This window comes from Enhydra lutris, unplaced genomic scaffold (genome assembly GCF_002288905.1).
Source record: "Enhydra lutris kenyoni isolate GAN:26980312 unplaced genomic scaffold, ASM228890v2 scaffoldscaffold34, whole genome shotgun sequence".
Taxonomy (NCBI): Eukaryota; Metazoa; Chordata; class Mammalia; order Carnivora; family Mustelidae; genus Enhydra; species Enhydra lutris.
Genome location: NW_019154118.1, coordinates 3,508,570 through 3,519,775, shown reverse-complemented (window position 1 = coordinate 3,519,775; position 11,206 = coordinate 3,508,570).

The following is an 11,206-nucleotide window of genomic DNA, read 5'->3' as shown; positions in this document are numbered from 1 at the left end:
TGCAGCACTTCTGAGAACTACACCAGCACTGGCCCTCTGGGTCAGCCCTCTACCTTCTGAGGAAACTCAGGGCTTAAGATAGACACATAGCTTGGACCCAGAGGCCATTTACTGAAGTTTTAATAATACGTACACATGTCTTTTCAATTCTAACCATTTTCATGTGGAAGCTAGCTCTCTGCTCTTATAACCCAATTCAGCCAGGTTTGTCTCTCTGGCATCCAAAGGTTACTTGAATCACTGGTGGAAATTGGTAACCTATAGCCATCCAGCATCCCCACCTAGTTCACTACTCTGTGGGATTCCATACTTAGAATCTCCTCATTGTGGCTTTTTCCCTTGCTGCCTCTTATATTGTCTATACTTAGGAAGTGTACAACCATAAAAGGCTATCTCTTAGTCATGAACCAGGTTTCATGAGCCTCTATTGGACTTGTCAGGGACCTTCTTATTGAAAGGAATCTGTATATTCCCAAATGATCTGCTTTCTCACACAGACTTCTTGTATTTTTCAGCCCTGATTTCACTATTTCTGATCTTATATGAAGGCCCTTGCTCAGCTGTCCAACTGAATTTGGGTCTCAATTGTTTTATTTGCCCTTCATTTGATTGTCCTCATACACACACACCGAGCACTTACTATGACAAATTAAAGCTACATGAACATAGTCAACTTTTTTTTTTTTAAACAATCTTTACTCTTAAGAGTCTGAGGAGACACTAAAGTCATGGAAAGTACATGGATTTAGAGTCAGGAACACTGGGTGTGAATCCTAGATTGGTCACTTATTAACTATATAGTCCTTGGGTAATTAACTTGATCCTGCCGATTTTAGTTTGGGGATAATAAATCCCACCTAAAGAATAATGTTGAGGGGCACCTGGGTGGCTCAGTTGATTAAGCATCTGCCTTTGGTTCAGGTCATGATCCCAGAGTCCTGAGATCGAGTCCCACACTGGGCTCCCAGATCACTGGGCAGCGGGGGTGGGAGGTCTGCTTCTCCCTCTCCATTTACCCCTACCCTTGCTCATGCTTGCTTTCACTCATGCTCTCTCTCTCTCTCTCTTTTTCAAGTAAGCAAATAAAATTTTCAATAAAAATTCTTTAAAAAAGGATAATGGAGAGATCTTGTTACACATTCCCAACCATGCCACCTCTGACACAGAGCAGCCAGTAAGTTGTGGACGCTAGTATCAAAGACACAGTGAACGCAGTGTGCGAACAAGAATGTGCCAAAGTATTGGCCTCCCTCAGTAAGAAAACCTTAAAAAGGCACTAAGGATGTTTAGAGGAGAGAAAGACTATTCCCTACATTCTACATTCTTCCCTACAACAAGAAGATGTTAGGATTGTGATGTTTTCAAATCATGATTTATTTCTTCCCAATCACTGAGTACCTTGTCTTCATACTGTTCAATGCTGGTGACCAGACGATAATATAGACGACTGTGAGGGACCACCAGGAAGGCAGGGCTGAGGCGTGAATGGCTACTCCAAGGGCACATGCCACGCCATGCAGGATGCACAGCTGCAGGGTCGGACCCATTTCCATCACGGGCGGGGAGCAATTCACACAGCTTTCTTCTCATTCTCTAACATAAATTCATTGGGATTTAGAAAACTAGGTGAAATCCAAGGAAGCTTCACAGAGGCAATATACATTCTAACCAAGTTCCTGAAAGAACATCTTGCCCATAGGGAAAAAGTAACATTACACAACACATGTCACATGTGCATGAGAGTTTTCTAGAAAACAGAACAGATGGGATGTATGTGCATGTATGCACAATACATTGTGTGTTTGTGTATACACATGTGTTTTACATATGCACATGGGTAAATATGTATATGTATATGTATAATATTAGGAAGAGAGAGAGATTTGTTTTAAAGAAATGATTCATATGATTGTGGGTGTTGGGAAGTTTAGGGTATAGCTGGCCAGAGGCTAGAAACCCAGAGAAGATGTGATGCTACCATCCAAATCCAAAGGCTGCTTGGCCAAGTCCCATGTCTCCTTATCCAGGGGAAGTTTGTACTTTTCTACTAAAGTTTCCAAGTAATTGGATAAGACCCACCTACCTTGTGAAGGACAATCTGCTCTGCTCAAAATCTATAGATTTAACCCCGTCTAAGAACTATCTTTACGGAAACATCTGGAATAATGTTTGTTCACATATCTGGGTGCTGTGGCCTAACCAAGCTGAATCATAATACCAACCATCAGAGCATGATGGAGAAGTTATTTCACAACACACATGCTTAATTCTGCTCCTTTCATTCCTAAAGTGTCTCACAGGCAGTGGGCTTCAGACTGAGCTTCACATGTAGTGGGAAAAGTGAGGGGAAAGGCAATTCACAACTGAGATGAAGAAGTACATATTTGCAGAACAGAAAGAGGAGGGAGTAAATATTCTTTGCTAATTTCTGATGGGTGCTGAGGCAGGAGATTCTTAGCCTAATTATAACGATCTGTGAATGCCATGTTGAAAAATTTAGGCTTGATGCAATTAGTAGTTGACAAGAATTAAGTGTTTCTATTTCTTTTCATCCCTTCCTTTTTTTCCCCTAAAAAAGACAGAGAGTGAAATGGAAAAATTCATAAAGTCACGTGTGTCTGGGTCAGTCTATATTGAAGGAACAGAGGCCATAGTCCCAGGGACAGAAAATGTAGGCATATCCTGGATACACATTCTTATGGAGGATAGAAAAGCTAATAGCACCAGCAAGAGGAAAGAACCCCTGTGTTCCTCAGTCTTGTACCCAGGAAGTGGCCCAAGAAGCTCCCATAAATGAGAAATCAGGGAATTCTCTGGTTATTTGCTGCTTGTCAAGACCTACACATCAGTATCTAACCTTTTAATGCCAATTACAGATCATCTCAAATAATTAAAAAGGGAAAGTCTAAACTTTATTATTTCATATTCAAAGGTCATGATATCGCCAGTCTCCTTTCCAAAGCTGGTGAGAGAGAACTTGCAGCTTCCCCCACCAAAATGTCATAAAATCCAAAAAGAAATCACACTCCCTCTCAAAGTGCTAGGAACCAGAGCCTGTCCAGGACACGACAGAGACCTTTGCCATGGAATCTTAGAGAACTTCGAGTTACGGTCATATTCACAGTCTCAGGATTGAGAAAGAACAAAGACAGCAGCGGATCTACTCCCATCATTGTGCAGATGAGGGAACCAAAGTCTGGAGAGGGGTGTTTTTCTCTGTGTTACACACTCATTTCCGGAAGACTAGAACTTAGTTTTATTACTCCCTGTTAGATACTCAGTGTCTGACACTTTACAGCAGAAAGGTGGTAGAGAGAAGATGAGAGACCAGTGCCAGAAAGTTTTTGTTCAAAGGTACTTCCTTCAAAGGTGCAGAGCTGTGATAGATTTTTCAAGGTAAACTTTATTTTTGTGCAAAAGACAAGAAAGGGCATGCATCTTTGTGCATGGGAATAAGTTGCTATTCATAGGCAGATGCTGTAAAATGTGAGGAGTCTTACCTATAATTAAACAACTGCGTGTTTCTGTGTGTTGACGTAGGTGGCATTTGATAGCTACAAATAATAATATTTAAAATTTTTTGAATACTTAATATATGGCAGGAGCTATTCTAAGTCCTTCAAAGGAATCAACTCAGTTAATCTTTGCAGCAATCCTATGAGTTAGATACTATCAGTGTCCCTATTTTACTGATAAAGAAACTGAGGTGTTACAAGTTATTAATAGATCCCGGGTCTCTGGCAGAGCTGAAATTTGTGACTCTGAGACAAGGATCTTAACTCCTACACCATGATGCCCATTTAGCTTCAGATATCTAGAGAAAATACCATCTGTGAAAAGCAGATCATTCATAAATAAGAGGTCTTTGGGTCTAGCATAGGCAAACATTGGAGTCCAAATAAAATACTAGTCAGAGGGCTCCAAGAAGAGATCACAGTGCAAGAAATATTGGCAAGAGGGGACAAAAGGAGGAAGGTTAACAATCTTATCTTGAGTTGGTGATAGAATCATACCCTTGAAAGATGGAATGAATAATCCTGGAGGAACTATATCCCCAGTAGATTCCTGGAACAAAACACTCAAATACAGAGAAAGAAGATTAAAGTCCTTTCTAGGACTTTAGAAGGGCTACAATATTGGGTTTTTCCAAGATCCAGATCCTGCTCTTAGCCCTTGATATGAATTATATCATTCCAACTTCGCAGCAAAACATCAGGCAAGAACTGCCAGTACCTCTATTATCTGAGGCTCAGAAAGTTCCAGAAGATGAGCTTTACCAGCCACGTAAGAGCTGAGTTGAGTCAATGACTCACAGAGTCTCTGGGATTCCTCACCCTAATGTGAGGACTAGTCCCCAGAAGTGGACCAACCAGGGTTGAGGGAGTTCTCCGTTTTAAGGAGTAATCAAGCCTACAAAAATTGGCTGCCATGCAGGTGATGAATGGTCACCGGACTAATTGTGATGATCATTTCACTGTGTACATAAATATTGAACTATTATGTTGTACACTGGAAGTTAATATAATGTTATATAAGAACTATACCTCAGTTAAAAAGGACTGGCACCATATATATCCTGGGAAGCATGGCAGATGGGATTCATTCATTCACCTATATTGACCACTCACCATGTTCTAGGTACTGGGTATACAATGATGAACAGGAAGAAGGGGCTCCTGCCCTCATAGAGCTTATAGTGTGACAGGAATCACTTGTAAGGGAAAGAGAAGAGAGATCTGGCATATCTCTGACTACTGATCTAGTATGGCAAAGCTGTTCCCTCAAATAGCACTTTTCACACTATTCCGGGCCAGTGGGGGACCCTGCAGAGTGCCGGCTGACACATAAAAATGGCCTTCTACATTTCTGCTGACATGTCATCTGTATCTGATGGAGCAACATCTTCATTATGAAATTAGATGAAAATTCTGATGCGCAGACTAATAGATAACATCCCACGCTCTTCTTCAGGAGCTGGAGCAACAGAAACAGCAAAGAGCAAGGAACAGAGCCAGAGCCTGCCCCCACCCCATCCGATTCCATTTTCATACCCACCTGTCATCTCCCCACAAACGTCATTAGCTCACAGAGGGGATGGTGTCTCATTGCATTATCAGCCACCATCACAACAAAAGAGCTTTTTGTACTGAGGCTGCTGTGAAATTAGGGAACAACTAGATAAATTTTATACAAGAAGTGCCCTGGTGGGGTATTGCTCTCTGCACACCCAGAGTCTGTGATTTCTAGTGCAAGAGCGAGCAGACTTTCTGTTTGGAAGTCTATACATCGAGGCCACTGAAGATCGGAGAGATGAAGATTCTTCAAACTCTGAAGCCTAACACCCTGAATACCCTTGGATTCATTCTTTTCTACCCAGGAAGGGGACAGGAGTGGGTTACTCTTTGAAAAGACGGAGGACCCGGCTCTCTGTCTGTCCTTCATTGTCCGTGGTTTGCCCAGGGGACGCCTCTCTGCTATGCTGACGCTGCCGGCCGGCATGATGTCAACTTGACTGCTGCATGAGGGCTGGCCAGGAACAAGGGGGTACAGTGGAGCCAAGTGAAGTTCCCCCTGTTGGTTTACTCCGCCATGGTTAAATTCTCCTTTCCTTCAATCCCTGCTGTCTACCTGTGTGTGCTAATGACCCCCACTATGAAAACTATGAGCTCCCCTTGAATAAAACCATAGCTGCATGCTCCCAGCTGGCCAGGGAGAGAAATTTCCATCTGGGCTTAGAGGGCTGCTGGATCTCCTTGGGCCATGTCTAATCCCCCAAACATTACATTCTTTGAGTCATCCTCTGCCCAGGTGTAAGGAGACCCTCTGCTCTTACCAGGGGCCAGGAAAAGGGAGCCTCTTAGCTGGGTTCTGTTTTTTAGCTGGTGAAGTAGACCACTCTCCAGTCTGGCGTTGAGTTATTTTTGCTCATATCTGAGCTCTGTATCTGAAAGAATCCTTTCTAGGGATGCCTCTTGGGATTATAGAGTGAATGATGTTCATGTGGAACCCCTTTCTTACTAACTCAGTAGGGAAGGATTCCCTGTGGGGTTGTTGTTTGAGTGGCTGCTTCCTTTTCCCAGGTGGAGGGCTGCACTGGGGATTCAGATGGGATCCCTCCACTCCAAAGCAAAGGGGGCAAAAAGAGCTCAGAGATGTTGAGGGATCCTTCCTGCTGAGCTCTGGCCAGGACTCTGAGAGAGTCAAATTTTGTTATCAGCTATTTGGTTTTTCTAGCAAGGAGGAAGGGGCTCATATGGGCCCATGAGACTGCGTTTCTATGCCCCCTGAGGAGGGGCTCCCTGGAAATGTCTTCTGATCCTATAGTTTCCACCTGTCCTCCTTGAAGACACTAAGAACACTCATTTACAGAGTGCCTCTTGTGTGTTAGGCTCTTTCCTGCACATTATCTCACGTAATCCTCAGAATAAACCTGCAAATGGGTACAATTAGCTCCATTTTACAACTTGAGAACCCACAGCTTAGAGTGGTTAGGTTGACTGGCTGGGGAAATCTGCCCAATATAACTCCAAAGCCCCATTGGGCAACTGGGCCCTTTGATCTACCTGCTTTCTGTCCTCAATCTAGCCCTGTTTAGTCCCTAGTTTTCTTCTTTTCTCCTCACCCCTCTTAACACTTTAGGCTACAACCATAGCTATCTTCTTCTAGGGCTTTCCTTTATCTCCCCCGTATCCTTCCATCTCACCCCAAGGGAGCTGCTTCCCTCTTGACCAGCCTGAAACCAAGCCTCAGATGTTACATCTGGAGCCACCTTTCTTCTTCATGTGAAAGACACATCCTCAGCTTCCACTGACCTGGCAAACCTCTGATAGTCAATACTTACTCCCTAACACTGACACTCTATCCTTCTCTCTGGGATTAGTCACGTGGTGACTGAGCTTTGGGATTGAGGGAAATTTGTCTTTGTTGGCTGGTAGGATCTAGGATTAACATCTGACAACAGAGGAGAATTTCAGTTGTGGGTTACTAACATGTCAAGGATACTGTTGAGATGTGGACCCTTTTTTCCAAGTGCCAAAGAGAAACTTATGTTGTTTTTGATATGTCAGATAGCTGTGCCTCAGTTGCAGTGTACATTACATGAGACATGTATCTATACAGGCCTCCTGCTATAATAGACTGCATTCCACTAAGGAAAACAGAAACGGAAGTTCATAGACTTAACTATAGAGCATGAGGTCCAGAGATAAGCAGGCTCCATAAAGAGCAGCTCTGTGATGTCTCTAGGAGATTTCTCCTTCCGGATCACAGACCAGACCCTTCTCCTATGGCTGCTCCACTGTGTAAGAGGAGCTGGTGAATGTAGTTCTCGGGCCCATTGGTACCCTAAACCAACTCAGGGATAGTTGAGTAAGGATGAGATGGAGAACATGTACTAGGTAGATAACAGGCAGATATCTTCTGCTATGTAGATGTTTTCTAGGATAGAGAAGAAGCTATTAGAAGGAAACTCTAACACTCTGGACTGTTCTTAAGGTTAGAGCCCTCCGTTGGCTCTCACACTGTCTATTACAAGGGTCTCTTGACAGTGGCTCCTCCTTACCTCTCATCTCATCAATCAGTCATCCACTGCTCCTCAAGACATTTGTGTTGTTCAACTGTAGTTTTTATAGTTAGGGGAGGATTATCAATTTCGTCTATTATATAAAGAATTCACAGTAGTGGTAGAGGTATTAAAATTAGTATGACAGTAGGTAGAATAGTTCAAAATGGATCATGCTTTTGTAAAAACTCCAATGAATCGTCATTTCTAACAAAATGAAACCCAAACACCCCAGAAAGCCATATAAGGTTCTTCTTTCCAGTTTCATGGTCCACAATTCCTCAGACATTTCTCGCTTTTTTAAAAACAACCTATGATGGTGGGACACCTGGCTGGCTCACTTGGTAGAATATATTACCCTTGTTCTCAGAATCATGAGTTCCAGCCCCACATTATGCATGGAGCCTACTCAAAAACAAAAACAAAAGCAAAAGCACAAAAGAACAACTTTAAACAAATTTCCATTTCTTTCTTCTTCCTGTACTTTGCTAGAAATAATCTGATCCTTCTTCCCCAACTGGCAACTTCCTACCTATCCTACAAAACCTACAAGGCTCATCTCATCTGCTAAGTGTCCTTTAACTCCCTTGATCCTCATCTCCAAAAGCTCAGACTTGCTAGATATCACAATCTTAACTCCTACCATGCTGCTGATAATTTGTATACATGTCTGTCTCCTCTGGGATGTGAACACAGTCTCTTACACAACATTGTAGCAATTTTATCGAATACCTTATTTGTTACATTGTATTTACTCATTAGATCATTATAATAGCACTATTCTGCCACTTTATATGAAGATGGTACTATTATTGTTAGCCCCATTTTGCATATGAGAAAACTAGTGCAGAAAGAAAGTAATATGCTACACTTATACCATCACATGGGAAAGAGTTTTGATTGAAAGCTTAGCTTCTGGTTCTGGTGCCTAGACTTGTAGTCATTGCTCAACCCTGCTTCCCAGTAACGTATCTGATTAAAGAATGAGTGAGACCATAGATATTGTCCAGCCTGTTTGGAAAGGCTGTTTTATACTGTAGGGAAATGCGCAGTTCATTCCCCTCCAGCTTATGACTCACTTTTGATCCATCTGCCAGTCGAGTTCTCCCGCCTTAAGCAGTGAGCCTGGCACAGGTGGGGGCTGCCCTCCTTTGGGTTCAGCTCCAGGTTCAGTCCCCTCGGGTCGAAGGTCACACTGTAGCATCCTGACATGGCTGCCATATGATGCCTGCTCTCCTCCTCCCTCCCTGTCTGCCCAGGCGCACCCCCTCCCCAACCTACCCCTTCCACTTTCCTGTCACAGATGTAAAATTCACGCAGCCATCTCTGACGCTGCTAACCACAGGCATTCAGGAACAGTCTTGCTCCAAATCCTGCCTCCTATTTTCATATTTCCTGTGGCGTTTTATAGAAATAGCAGAACAATTGCTCATCCACAGGGGGTAAAGAGAACAGGATTTTATATAATTAAATGTTAAAGTGACAAAGTTTTCAGCCTATGGGGGAAGTAGTGGGAAGCGAATGTGGGATGGGGATGGTCCAGGGGTGAAGGAGAAGCCTGGGCTGTGCATCAGTGATGCAGCATCCAGTTTTAATCCCCCCCCTCTTTTTTATCTGTGACAAGGACAGTGGACATAATTTGTGCCTTTCATTCTGCCCCTCCTTCTATCGAGTTGTGGCAGCATGCTCCAAGTGGTGATGGATCTCTGCCAAAGGCCGATTGGCATCACCTGCTTCCAGAGGGGCCTCTGGACTTTAGAACTGTTGATAATTTCTTTCTATCTTTTGCATTTGTGTAAAAGAAAAAAAAATGGTAGCTCATCTCCCAAAAGAAACATTCTTAACATGATAACGGACAGAGAACAGAAACATCTGTCTGTTCCAAGCATGCTCAGAGTTTCCCCATAAACACAGGTTTCCGTGAAAACCAAACAAAGGAACATAAGAGAAAGGCCAGATACATTCCACTTCAGCTCCCAGACGTAAATGAGTCTGATGGCCTCATTCCTTTTAAGGGCAGGGGACCAGAGGATGAGCCGGGCCCCCAAGTCTGCACCCAGCCTGCACCCAGGGCCAGCCTTACACGTGGCCTCCTTCCCACATGCTCTGGCACACACATGCATGCTCTCTAGCCATTCGTTCCTTTGATGTGTACTAAGTAAAACATAATTACCCACTTTGTCACATTGCATGCAATTTGACGGCCCAGTGTGTGGGCTTTTTTAAAAAATACATTAGAAGTTCCTCAAGGGGAAACCGTGTTCCTTTAGGGATTTGTTTCAGGACTTGGATGTGGTTCTAAATAACAGAATCACTAGAACCAGTTCTCCCAGTAAGGGGCAGCTGCTTCTTCCCCACTGCCTATCACCTACAAAAAATAGAAAGGACAGAAAAGGGAAAAACAGAATGGGGAAGAGCATGGAGAGGCACATCCATAAGGTCTTAATGAAGAAGAGGGGGAGCCCGGGAAGGGAAACAATGAGGCAGGAGCACACTGTAATACAACACTTGCACATGACAATTTTTTTTTTTTTCAAAACCAACGTGGTTGTCTCTGCAGGAATCCTCTCACTACACCTTCCAAGCATCCTACTTAAGCATGCATTTGTACTTTCCCCAAATCCCTGAACTCAAAGTCTCATTTCTCTTGCTCACACAGATTCTTCCTTCCCAGATATGCAAAACTCATCCCTCCTACAGCAAGCAGCCCTTATCCCTCTTCACCAGTACCTCCTCCCTGCCCCTGTTCCACTTTCAAAGGATGGATGCTGGCTACACACCTGCATTCTCACACATGCACGCACACTCATATACACATAGGCACATGTATGATGCATGCACGCGCATGCAGACATCTCTCTCTCTCTCTCTCTCTCTCACACACAAACACACACACACACTGCAGCCTGACCCTCAACACCTTCACTTATTTATGGGCACACACTCTACTCCCTTGAAATACAGCTTCTTATAGACATTTCAAGCCTATAAATGCTGTCAGGCATCAGGCTGTGAGTTTCCTTAAACGCAAAGCCTACTCATTACTGCAATTAATTGGCATTGCTGCACTAATCGTAAGGCATTCCACCCGTAATAAAAGCGCAGAGGGAGAGGTAATGGAAGCTGAGCCATGTGTGGGGTTTACAGTGGAGGATATAAGAAAGCCATAGCATTTTCATTTTTTTTGAAAAGCCAGGATGCACTGTTTGATTTATATTAGCAATTTTCAATCATCTTTTATTAGTGTTAGATTGATTTTCTGTTCATATTTTTTAATGCATTAAAGCATAATAATCTGAATAACTTTCATCTCTGGTCAGCTGATTAAAGACATCACCACCCAATCGCTTATTAAGAAGCTTGAATGAGCCCCTCATGAAAACCCCTTTGGATGGGAACAGACGTGTGCTAAATGAAATGGTTAATTCTAAAATAAAGTGCCTTGAGGATTCAGTATCAGTTGTCTATGTCTCTGGGTGGTCCCCCTTTGGAGATGGGATGGAAGATCTCAGGGAGTTTTCAAAATGGTTCATTCAGCCTTTCATTCTGGCCTCATTCCAGGCAAGTACTTTGAGAAGACAAGGGTGCAAATGAATTCCATTTCTAATTTGCCTGGCTGTGTGAACTTGTCTCAAATGTGTAAGC